The 13,174-nt window shown below is 39.5% G+C and overlaps 1 protein-coding gene across 24 annotated transcripts in view; it reads right to left on the bottom strand.

The window, feature by feature from the left end:
• Window positions 1–13,174, bottom strand: part of LOC118249967 (poly(rC)-binding protein 3-like) — a 514,794-nt gene that overhangs the window by 299,359 nt on the left and 202,261 nt on the right. Inside the window, exon 1 of one of the 24 annotated variants that reach the window (XM_050708842.1) lies at window positions 716–733. The exons of the other annotated variants lie outside the window; for them this stretch is intronic. The gene's annotated coding sequence lies outside the window, so the exon portion shown is untranslated. Of the gene's footprint in view, window positions 1–715; window positions 734–13,174 lie in introns of those variants that run through there. 24 annotated transcript variants of the gene reach the window in all.

The raw sequence follows: 13,174 nt of genomic DNA, 5'->3' as shown, positions 1-13,174 counted from the left end.
TGAAGGAAAATCAAGAGACTGAGGTGAGCAGCAAGAGATCTTTTACAAGCCCATGTTTCAAATTAATGGATGAATTTAGCTCCTGGTTCTATGCTCATTCCCTCACTCCATGTTGCCTCTAACTTGATTAGTTTCTTATGACTAACCATTAATAATTCTGCATTATGCAATCATCCCTAGGTAAAAAAGAAGTTTACTCTTAATAAATGACAGTGAAGCTAAACAATTTCAGAGTACCACAAAATGTATAATAATCAGATTAATTAAAGTGGACTCAGTCTGATTATAGCCATAACCTGATATACACAGCCAGTCAGTCTCTCATAGGCTCTAATTGCCAGACAAAATTACATTTCAAATGTATCAGGGAAACAGAATCTTTTCCTGCATTTTGAGTAAAGTCATTATTTTTCCTCTCTGCAAATTGTATAAAATCAAAAATAACCCTTTCTACTCCTTAGTAAGGTAAGTAAATGATGAGAAAATATAATCTGTGTAACAAACAGAAGCCTTGGTAAAGCAAAGTGATCATTTTCAGTGAACAGCAAAAAAACCTTCCACTTGACAGTGAAGCAGAAGTTATTCAACTTCAATGGATCTGATCTGGTCACTCAGGACAGCATTTGATCAATTAGTCTCATTTAGCAAAGTGCTCAAGTGCATGCTCATAATAGCTTGATATCACCTTCACGGTCAATAGGTTATAAGGACGTACCTGCAAATTGTACTGAAACTGGATCTTTGCTATTACATTTTAGTTCAAACACATGAAGTAAAGGAAACGTGATGAGGTACATAGGCTCTGTCTGCCATCCTGTAAACAGGGAATTTTGTCTCTGGTTAGCCTCGCAGAGCAGTGTAGATGGCAAACCACTCAAGAACAGTCGGTAAATGAGAGTTTACTCACGTTCTCATCAAAGATGATGTGAACAACATGAAGGACAGCTATAAACATAAGTTTCAAAGAGGCCAGAATTTAAAATTCAATTATTTTGGGCACAGTCACCACTTCTGTTTCTTTGCTGGTAGGAAAAATAGCTTTTTCCTGCCTGCTCTCTCCAATACTATTAAGGAAACATGTAGGGGAAAGCTTGGAAACTTTCAAACAGATAAGAAATTTTTACAAACAACACATTATGCTGGACAACTGAAGAAGTTTCACATCCTTTGGGGTTTGAAAATCATGTAATGAGATATCAGGTTCAGTGTTAGCATAGGGAACACTAACATCTGTAATGTCTGCCTAACTGGCTCCATGGCCAAAGCCACCTTGCCTAGGGCAATCTGTGGGGGAATAGCCCTGCAGCAGTAACTCCACAGTGCCAGGCCATGCCCCCACCTCTTGACACCTCCTGATGCTAGACATGCTTCTTCCTCCAGCTTTTTCTGTGGAAGTGAATGTGTATGGATGTGGTTAGATGTGAAATTCAGGGGGAATCTGGAAAAAATATATATCTTCTTTAAGATCAAGCTTTTTGGAAAGAGAGAGGACTATGGTCACATTTGTTTTCCTTCTCCTGGCCTCACACCAAAGGATTCTCAGCACCTTGAATGACCTCACCTGTCACTTACACAGATGGCAGCCTGATGGACTGTTAGTGCCACCCATAAATTAAATTCCAATTAATGATACTATCTCTCTGATATTTAGTACTAGTGTACCACACCGCACCTCTTCCTTACTCCCATTACTAGTGCCTGTGCCTACAGAGCCTCATGGCACAAGCTTCAGGCAGAAAATCAACTTTGGCCTTCAGTTTCTTCTTCATTTGCTGTCTCTTGCTCTTGGTCTCAGCCCTGGTAGCTGCTGCAACCTTAGGACTTCACCTTTGACCAGAAGGGCCAGAGCTTTAGCAGTACCTTTAGGCTGAGGCCATGTTTGCATTGTGGACCAATAAGACAACTTTTCAGTCTAATGGCACTGCTAGTGCATTACACACCTTGCACATTAGGCACATTGCCAGTACCACGTATCTAACACTCAAGCAGCATCCACAAATTCAGTGCCAATAACCATTATCAAAACACTATCACACAATGAATACAAATTAAATCCACAACCCAGAAGTTTTAGTGGAAGTGAAGAACACCCTGTTTTCAGGTGGTTGTTATGCAAAAATGTATATTTTTGAATAAACCTAGAGAAAGCATTTCCATTATTTCATGGAAATCCAGAAACCCAGAGAATGGCTTGAATCACTAAGGGGTCTCCCTGTTAGTATAAGGCATGTGGCCAGAAAAATGCAATGCCTTTGTGAGAAAAGAATTCCCACAGGCTTTTTACCAATACTCTGAAAACCTGAATGTGTTCACTAGAAATGTCAACCTAGTGAACTTGGATTCTTGTGGAGACAGTGACTCATCGGTAAGAAAATCTTTCAATTGTTCCTACCAAAATCATGTAGGTTAAGGCCAAAAGCTCGATTATTATTACATCACCAATACTTCTTCCACCTGCCACCACTGGTATTTAATCTAAAAAATATGGTATAATTCTCTGTTATAAAAATTAGATTGCATATCAATAAGCCTTATATAACCTACAAGTAAATAAGAATGTTCTTCAAAGACTGCTCCCATAACTAGAATTAATGTATCAGACATGCTCCTCCTTCCACAATAACTGGCTCTAAAGTCTAAGCACTAACAGGATATAAAAAAGGTTTTCCTTGAGTATGTTCAGAGTAGAAAAGATCGCGCATACAGTAGGTAATGCAGTTCAAAAATAATTATATCATATTCCAGAAACAGTCACAGGTTGAGGTAATGGAAACAATTTAGGCTGCAATTTTAGGTAAATCTAAATTATGTCTGTATGAGAGAACTATAAATTCAGGGAGGAAGGGAAAGCAGTAAGCAAATGACTGCAGGTTTTCAGTGAAGTAAATCTCTTTGTATAATTGTTGAACCTGAGTTTTTAATCTATAATTGAGGTGATTATTTAATTTAAATTTTATTAGGAACCATGCACTGTAGCAACATCCTCTTTCAGTTTGCACAAAGCAGGTGGATAACATAGGCGTGAAGAGCTAGGATGAAATATTATATCACACTGAAATTCAGCACGTCTAATTAGTCACCTAAAGGACTGATTAATTAGGTTTAGAGGGAGGGAAGGAGGGAGGGAAGGAGAGAGGGGTGGTTTCCATCACACTAAATACTTCCTGTAAATGTACTGATATTCCAATAAGAGCAATCAGAAGGAAAACAAATTATAGTAGGCCACTACTAGTATTTCTGAGCTTGTATGAATCCTTTTCTATATGCTACATGACAAACACAGTGAAGTACTTGTAGACCTAAGAAGCATTCAATCTCCAATTTCAAAGATCAGAGGAGTTTTGCTAAATCATGTTGTACTTCCTGATAGATAAAATTCTAAGGCAGAGAATGATGCTACTCAATTTTCTTAGGGGGAGGGGGGGGGGGGGGAGGGGGGAGTAATAGCTTCTAGAACTTGACTTAAAAAAAAAAGTATCTAAAAATGCCTTTGCTTTAAATTATGACCAAATACTTGCAATAAATGCAGATCATACTATCTAGCAATTATTAAAAGTTGTTGACATTTCTAATATTTCCTTACAACTCTTAAGTTGCTAATGGATTGTGAAATTCAGCCACAGACCCTGATTGATGGAGAAACAATCCTTGTTCTGGAAAGACCCTCTGCAGGCTGTGTCTGTATGTGGGACAGTCCTGCTTCTAAAAATTGAGACTGCCAAGTTATACCCACGCAGTTTTCATCCTCCTTTGAATTACCTTCTATTTATTATATTAATGTGCATTGCAGTGTTCCCTAGCAGTCAGATAATGCTGTGCTTTTGTCCTCTTCATATCACACAACAGATAAAAAAGGGCAGTTTGAAATCTGCAGATAGTACTCCTTGTAAACATAACTAAGGGAAACCATCTTGGGTTGAAAAACATAGTCGGGATCAGATGCCCATGCTTATCCCACACTGCATAAAATGCATAGAAGACTATGTGAGTAACTCACGTCCTCATACAAGCTGCAACATTATCATACATACAAAGGAGACGGCACCTAAAATTTGACTGCTTGAAAAATAAGTTACGATTGACAAAACTAGCCTAAGATATTTAGATCTCATCTCTTTCCTGTAAAAAAGATAAGTCAATATTCCTCAAAACATTGCAAGCATTTACATTTTTGGTAACATACATTTATAAGGACATTACATATAGTATCATCCAGTAATTTTGCTTTAGTTAACAGAGTTAAATGCATCAGGTGTTGAAAGCATCAAAAACCTGGATGGAGGGAGGCACAGCTTTGAACTACCATCTACATACATCAGTTCTGAAGCTTGGCTGGGGCATCCTTCCTTCCAAATATGTTGCAGATTCCCATCCAAAATGTTTTCAAATGAAAAAAAAAAAAAAACAAAAAACAATAACCTTTCTCTGCTTGCCATAACAGTTTCCATGGCGAAATATTTGCAATTCTTTTTCAGCAGAAAAGTTTTTACAGAACAGCACCTCCCAGGCTGCTGTGATGTGATCAGTACTCTGCTTGCCTTTCTGTCTTCTGCTGCAGTTATTCCAGTTGGCATAAACCACTAAATACTCTTTCCACCCACAGCCGTAAGCTCAGATTTGAGTAGAATCACCACCACCATAAATTCACTGCTTTATTCCTTTTCTATCTCAAAAAAACAAAAAATATTTTAGGGTTTTTACCATTGCAAAACAAAAATGCTGGAGCCACCTCCAGCTCCCAACTCTAACACCACCCAACAATTTCCCAAGTTAGGAATCACCAACAGGCTACCAAAACCTACTACTGCTACCAAAACCTTGCCACGTAAACCCACTACAGCAACAAACCATATACAGATGGTTTTCTATACCTAGAGAAATATTTTGCCTTCTGATGCACCATGCAGAAGAACATAGGGCCAAATAGAACAAATATGATCAGATAAAAACGAAGATAAAACAAACCCAGCATCCTTTACACAGAAAATGGTCAGTACAACAAAGAAAGTATAGAATAGTTCCAGACAGAAACGCAAGCAAGGAGACCCTGGTTACCAGTGGAGCACTTTGCATACCTCTCCAGCAAATTCCACTAGATCTCAGTAACCGTAACGGAGCCCCATGATCTGCTACTGCATCATCTTTCTGTAAAAGCCACCAATCCAGACTTACACCCTACTGCAACGTTGACCCACACCACATAAACATTTCACGTATTTGCTGATCCCATTTCCAGCCAGGCTATACACTGGAAATGTCCACCATTAGGAGCATCCTATTTCAAAACTGGGCAGCAAAGACTCAGAAATGTTGTAGGTGGCTTTTTGGCACAGTACCCCCATCAAGTCTGATGTGGGTCTGCATACACTCAAAAACAAAGAGTACCTTCTCTACATTTTGTCTAATATAATGTACTTTATCAGTCACTGGCAAAGAATGGCTAAATCGCAAAAGATGGAAGGCAGCTGTATTGGGTTTACCTGCCAAGGTTTTGGCAGCAGAGGGCTGCAGGGGTGGACTCTGTGAGAAGAATCCAGCAGCTGCCCCATGTTAGTTAAGGGCCAGATCCAGATGGCTCCAATGGGACTTGCCGCTGGCCAGAGCCAAGGCAATAAGCTATGTTGTTTGTGCCTCTGTGAGAGCAGATTTAAGAAAGGGGGGAAAAAACTAACAAAAAAGGCTGCTTCACAGGGAGAGAGAGAGGAGTGAGAAGCAGCCCTGCAGCCCCCAGGGTCAGTGCAAGAGCAGGGCCGGAGGAGCTCCAGGTATGCAGCAGAAGTTCCCCTGGGGCCTGTGCAGAGGCCCCTGGTGGAGCAGGCTGTCCCCCTGCAGCCCATGGGTCCCACACGGAGCAGATCTCCACGCTGCAGCCCGTGGAGGAGCCCCCGGTGGAGCAGGTGGATGTGGCCTGGAGGAGGCTGCGGCCCATGGAGAGCCCCCGCAGGAGCAGGCCCCGGGCCGGAGCTGCAGCCCGTGGAGAGGAGCCCACGCAGGAACAGGGGGTCTGGGGGGAGCTGCCGCCTGTGGGGGACCCGTGCTGGAGCAGTTTGCTCCTGGGGGATGGATGGACCCCGTGGTAAGGACCCGTATGTGGAGCAGTTCTTGAAGAGCTGCTGCCTGTGGGAAGCCCATGCCGGATCAGTTTGGGAAGGACGGCATCCCGTGGGAGGGACCCCACGTGGAGCAGGGGCAGGGAGTGACTGTGAAGGAGCAGTGGAGATGAAGCATCAGGGAGTGACCGCAGACCCCATTGACCATTCCCTTGTGCCGCTCGAGGGGAGGAGGTGGAAAAAGGTGGATGGAGGGAAGGTGTTTTTAGTTTGAGTTTCTCACTGCTCTGGTTTGTCAATAATAGGTAATAAATTACATTAATCTCCTATGCTGAGTGTGTTTTGCCCATGATGACAATTGTTGAGTGATCTCCCTATCCTTATCTCAACCCTTGAGCCCTTTTCATTGTATTTTCTCTCCGTTTCCCTTTGAGGAGGGGGAGTGAGAGAACAGTTGTGGTGGATCTTAGCTGCCCAGCTGAGTAAAACTACCACAACAGCCAAATTCAATTCTTTTTTTTTTTTTTTTTTTTTCTTTCCCAACTACTTTGAGACTTACAGACCCTTAAATTTTTCTCAGTGGAAACATCGATTCAAATTAAATCCTAAAGACAATAAGCATACTTTTCTCAGTTATGAGCTGTAGTCTTCAGTAGTAGCTCATGGATTTTCACGCATGTGTAAACTGTATACTGAAAAACAGTCCAAGAGAATTAGGAAGCCTTTTCAAGTCCTGTCACATACATTCTGGCTTTTACTAATACTAAGCATACCATAGTTATACCATCAATTAAATCAAATATAATGATATTTTACATATAAATTCTTAATCCAAGAGCTGCTAAATAGAATACAATTTCAGTAACCTCAGTCTGCAACCAGAAACCATCACCTTGCTACTTCCCCTTGTAGAATTATAATTTTTAAAAATCCTACTCTCTTACACTGAAAACTCCCTTCAGAAAAACTATTTTTCAAAGGGTTGTCTCAGACATGGGATTCCTTCAGTTCAACATAAAAAATAAAGTCAGTGAGCAGGTTCCAAGCAGACATCGCTTCTACATTGAACACAATTTCTCTTTGAGTGCCAATTTCCATTTTAAGAAGTGAAAAGGCTTCCTCTAGGGATTGCTGTGTATCCAAATAAAAGACGGAAAATATTATAATTAGAAATTAGTCTTGTAAAATGCTGTTGTTTCTCACTGACAGGCAAAACAGCACTTGCAGTCTTGTCCAACCTGCGTGTGAATGATTTTCTACTGTATCCCATACAATCTGGCCATGTTTGTCAAAACTCTTGGTCCCTGTGTAATTAAAGGGTAAAATAAGGATAACTAAGATGATGATAGAGAATATCAGAACCAAGACTGGCTGGCCAATAACTAGTTTTGCTTAGCCAACAGAAAATAACTTCTAGCCTGATGCACACTTTATATGCATTTCTTATTTTAAATAATTTTCATGAAATATATACAAACACTGTATCTTTAACAAACTGACTAATCAAATATTTAAGCACTGCAAACAATACTTGAAATAAAGTTTTATTTTAGAGACTTATGTGTGAATGGTGTATGTAAGTATATATGCAACACCACGATGACAATTTCTGTTTTGTTCCCCATTTCTTGCTTATCAGTGCCCAATTTTAACTGTTGCAGATCTTAAGGAAAGGTTTTCAGGGAGCTATATATAGCATTGCTCCAAGACCTACCATCTAAATGCTAATAGCTAATTTCAGGACCATCAATTCTATATATATACTGTAGGTTGTTTCCAAACATGAATTACTTACATTGTTTGAATATGGAGCTTCATCTACTATTGAACTGAAAAATTGCTATATAACAAACTTTCTCCCATACCTTTGTGCGGTGAATTAATTCTCATGGCCCTAAACCATTTGGTTTCATCAGCCAAGTTGGCCATTTCTATTTCATCCACATTTCAAATATTTATTTTAATCATTTGTTGAAGCTAGTGAGAAAATAATTGAGGCTTGAAGAAAAAAAAGGATTAGTGAACTAAACATTCTGATAGTAAATATATGGAAGAATCATTTGTCTTTTACATGGAGAAGAATATCTGCTGAATATCTGCTGATCAGACTGTAAAGTAAGAAAACTTCTTTACTTATTTTGTTAGGATGAGGATCCTTTTCATAGAATGGCTTGGGTTGGACAGGATCTTAAAGACCATATGGCTCCAACCCCCCTGCCATGGGCAAGGATGTCACCCACCAAATTAGGTTGCCCAGGGCCTCGTCCAACCTGGTCTTGAACACTTCCAGGGATGGGGCATCCACAGATCCTCTGGGCAACCTGTTCCAGTGCCTCACCACCCTCTGAGCTGAGATTTTCCTCCTAACATCTAATCTAAATCTCTCCCTTATTTTAGTTCAAAACCATTCCCCCTTGTCCTGTCATTATCTGACTGATCAAAAAGTTGCTCTCCATCTTTTTTTATAAGCCCCCTTTAAGTATTGAAAAGCTGCAATGAGGTCACCCCAGAGTCTTCTCCAGGCTGAACGTCCCCAGATGTTTTTGTAACCAAACAGGAACCAAAAAGGGAAAAAAAAAGTGAACTTTTTAAAAAATTATTATTTAAAGTAAATTTACTTCTATTTGTATTTATTTCCACATAAGTAAATATACAGAAAGTAAAAATATTATAATTTGTAATGCTTGTGACAGTATATTGAATTAACATAATATTGTACCCTTATTTTACTATAGGATTATGTACTTATAAATGAATGCACAATTACGTGCTCTATGGATTAAGAAGGATATTAAATAATTGGCTCTTGGATACTCTTCTAAAAGTTATCCTGAAACCTGGCATTTATTTTTTTTCTGTCATTACATGGTTGCACATATGACAGAACATCTTTAGAGGTTGCTTTGATTTCAGTACTAAAGACTGATTTCTTTCTATGAACAAGTACTACAGGACTTTATGTGTGACTATTTTAAGGGGGTGAACCAAAAATACACACAGAAAAAGTAAACAAAATTTAAGTTTAATAATTCAGAACTTTTAGAAGCTGTATCACTCTTCACCCATTTTTTTTCAGATCAAGTTTCCAAATGAAGTCCTAGATGGCATAAAGAAAGCAAAAACCTAAACACATGGTCCACTTCTGCGTAAGTTAAAACCTATAGTAAAATCATCTGTAAGCACAAGGAGATGATGTCATCTCAGTCTGAACGTAACCCCACGAGCACTGTGTAATAGAGCAGGAAAAAATAATTTATGTACTCAATACACGATCATCAGCTTGCAGAAGGGTCCCCATTGATTTTGCCATTTGATTGAATTCTAAAGAAATCCCAAAATTAATCCATCATGCAATTGCCAGGAAAGGACCAAGCTAAAACATTGCCTGATATTCATGGTGAATACAGGAATGGCATGGATGCTCAGGTCACAGCATGTGATTGCACTGGGAACTGTGAAAACTCTCAATAATGTCTTTCTACAAGTAAAACCAAAAGCCAGACACCAATACATTTTGGCCAGATAAACACTTGGGCTCACAGTCCAGATCTGCACACATATCTAAACACTTTACTGTTATTTAACAATCTCAACATGAGGTTGGCTTATGAATGCTTTTGTTGGAAGAGGGTCTCAGTGCTTCCAGCTTCCAATACCTACTGCTGGCCCACAGCTCCTGCACAGCTGGGCATTTTCATTCTATTTAGCAACGACACTACAGCTAATTGAAAGCAATGGAGTCTTTTGGAAGGCAAAGAAAGGGGATATTAAACCTTTCCATCTCCTCAAACCAAAATGCTCAGATTCAGTCTCTGCCAGCAATTTTAAAGTAAACAAAGCCACTCTGACAGCAAAATGCATGACAATTCCAGCAAAGAGGAATGTTCCCAGTAAAGGCAGTTTATATTTAACTATATTTAAGCTGCAATACAATCCCTCTTCAGACAGGCAACAACCATTTTCAATAATGCCTCTTATTCCCAGCTGTGGGGATTTTGCACTTCATCTCCTGATAGCTTTCACTCTTAGAGGTGAGGGACCTGAAATTAATTCATTTCACTAAGCACTAAATAAGGAAGCAAGCAAGCAAGTAAATAAAATGCAGCACCTCTCCCTCCTTGACTGTGCCAACCTTAGGTGAATGGTACAAGTAATTAGCCCTGACCTGTGCTTCCAGCATTGCCCTTACCTGGAAAAGTTAGAGAATTTATTAAGGAAATCACATACCTGCTTTCAATTACTCCATTGTATTTAGCTTTACTCTTTTTTACTTTTTTTTTTTTTTTTTTTCCTCCTGGAAAAGAAACTTAACAGTGCATTCAGCCTCCTCCAAATTCACACACTAGCATTGCTAGTCACTGGAAAAGAAGGTTCTTTAGAACTACTGCTCTGGTCCCACCCCAGGCAGTGAAGGAGTGGTGCTGGTGGGAGTGGAAGGACCTAGCTTGTACTCAAATGCTCAGTCATCTGGAGAGGAGCCTGCATCCCTGAAAGCTTTCTTGTTTACTTTTGTTGTTGTTGTTTTCCTCCAACTGTGGTAATCTAAGGTGCAATCTCTCCCAACCTTGCACATATTTTAGGTGAACACTGTTGAATAAGTCACACATGAATAAGTCCAACACCATTGGTGATACCCACTAAGAGAAAGATGATTAAAAATATCAGAAGCTGGACATTTTACAAAAAAAATATTGAAAATATTTCTAACTGCTGACTCATGACTGCAGTATGATGTTGGAGAAGAAAGCTATAACACTGGAAGTTCAAAAGAGTGGTGAACCGAAACTTGTGATAAAAAAAAAAAAAGGAACAGCTGTATTATTCTTGTGCTTTATTTGAGAAGGATAATGCCAACAATAAAAAAATTGATAATTCTAAGCTCTTGTTTTATAAGTACAGGAAGCTTTTCTGAAAGGAAGAAACTCATTAACGCACTGATGACAATCTTAAATATTGTAAGATTCAAAAGAAATGTTTGAACCAATTTTCCATCTTGGAAACACTTCTTTTCATACAAGAGAAAATGTCTTTACAAAACAAGGGTCCTAGGGTGTTTAAGACTCCACTCATAAAACACACGTTGCTAAAGGAAAAAAAAATCTAAAAGAGCATATTTTGTACATCACAAAATTCTCATGCTTCTTTTTTGTTGATTTTTCAATGCTCCATAATACTGAACTAAAACAACGTCTTCAACAATGCGAAAAGTGGGAGAGAAAAAAATATCTCTTGAACAAGATCTGATGTGACTTTGCAGTCTGTTTATTCTCTAAAGAAAGAAATGCCTTTTTTTTTTTTTCATGAGAAAGTAAACTTTTGTTGGGGATGAAACACCGCAGAACAGTAGTAAATGTTTAACCAGGGAGTCTTACAAAAGCTTTTCCAGTTTCTCACTGATCCAGTACCCTCTTTATCTGAACATCTTGTCTGTGCATTTTACAGATTTCCTAGCTGCTATGATTCTTCCAGACTGATAGCTCCCAGCAGCGCTGGGTAGCAGCAGGGCCTCATTGTACCAGCCACAATACAAAGCACAAAGGCAGGCATTTTATCTGCCCCAAATTGCTTATAATCCAGCGGCTGTGATGCACAGCTCACTGCTGATAGCACAATCATAGCTGGGAAACAGGACGTTGTTTCGTAATGTTGCTACCATCTCACACAAAGAGTTAAAGGCGTATTTGTCAATCCGGAGCAAAAAGGTTTCCTTTTGAAAGCAATCAAGCATTTGAAATCTCTCTAGCCACTGACTATTCAGGAAACCAAAATGTTATCCAGGACACAGCCTCCACTTTTACCAGAGAAGCAGCATGCTTCACAGTCCTCTGGCATCAGAGTCATTTTAGGTACAGTTATGTCATTTGGCAAAAGCAGATAAGGCTTTTCCCTCCCCGTGCAGTATTTCTGCTCCCAGACTGCAAACGATCATAATTTCATGAGCATCAGTGTAGAAGGGGGTATGTGGGGGGAAATAAATCAGGTTGGCTGCTTTCTGTATGTAGGAAACTGCAAACTGACTACAGAAGTTGCTTGCTGAATACCAGGAATAAATCCCCTGGTTTTGTTTCCACCTTCCATTTTAAAAATCAGACTTTTTACATACATGCTCACCTGCAAGGCTGGGACCTCTTAGTGATCTTTAGTCTGAATTAGCTGAGAACTGCAGTCTTTGACATACTACAGCTTAACCACAGGGTTGCTAATTTTGTCTTTTAGGCATAACTAATAATGGTTTTTAAATGAAGCTGATACAGAAGCACTGCTGTTTCTGTCCATACCTCGCACACACAGAAGATTTTTTGCTCCTTTAGAGCTAATTCAGCATTTACCCAAATTATGTAAATGAGGCTGCCTAACAGGAAGAAAGAAAAACTTAAAGCTGATCTGCTTTAGAGGAAACTTCTGTTCTGCTGACGGTGGATCTCTTTCAAAATGTTTGTCTCCCAACACTCAACCCTGACCCTCCATCCCCTGGCTGAAGATGGAGTTTGGACAAGTCTTTCTCTTCAAGCAGTAATAAGAGGATTTTAAAAAGTTATCGTACAAAAACCTGGTACATGAAGAATGGCTACTACTTAACACCTGCTTAACTATTACATCCAGGCTATGCTATTCTAAAGGCAGTTTTAATTTTTCTCCAGGAGTATTTCTGGGATGGATGCACTATCTGAAACCAGGTGATGATGTCTCTGCAGCCCAAGGTATTTCATTTCAGCTTTCACAATTAACAAGCACACTGAAAGCACTGTGAAGGTATTGGAGGAGCAGTGGGTTTGTCAGGTGCTCTTGCTCTCTTACATGTAAGTTTGCGGCAGAGGTAATGGAAGGCCAACACTAATTATGCTGATATTGTGCAAATTAGAAAGCCACAGGTAGAAAGCTTTGGGGAAAAATAATATAAATATGCCACATGGAAACATGACGTACAATCACAAGCCACATTTTCTTTTATTTCTTGCAGCAAGTTTCATGAATGAGAGAGAAAGCCTCCAGGGTACAGGTTTGCTAAATGCACCTCTCTGAGGATGAAGCCAGCTTTGCTCTTTCTTCATAGTTGACTTTCAACTGCCAGACTTTGATGGCAGAATTCATCAAGCCTCTGTCTGCTTTCAAAAGAAACACCC

This window comes from Cygnus atratus, chromosome 2 (assembly GCF_013377495.2).
Source record: "Cygnus atratus isolate AKBS03 ecotype Queensland, Australia chromosome 2, CAtr_DNAZoo_HiC_assembly, whole genome shotgun sequence".
NCBI lineage: Eukaryota > Metazoa > Chordata > Aves > Anseriformes > Anatidae > Cygnus > Cygnus atratus.
Note: the sequence above shows the minus strand (reverse complement) of the source record. Positions and strands in the feature narration are given on the sequence as shown.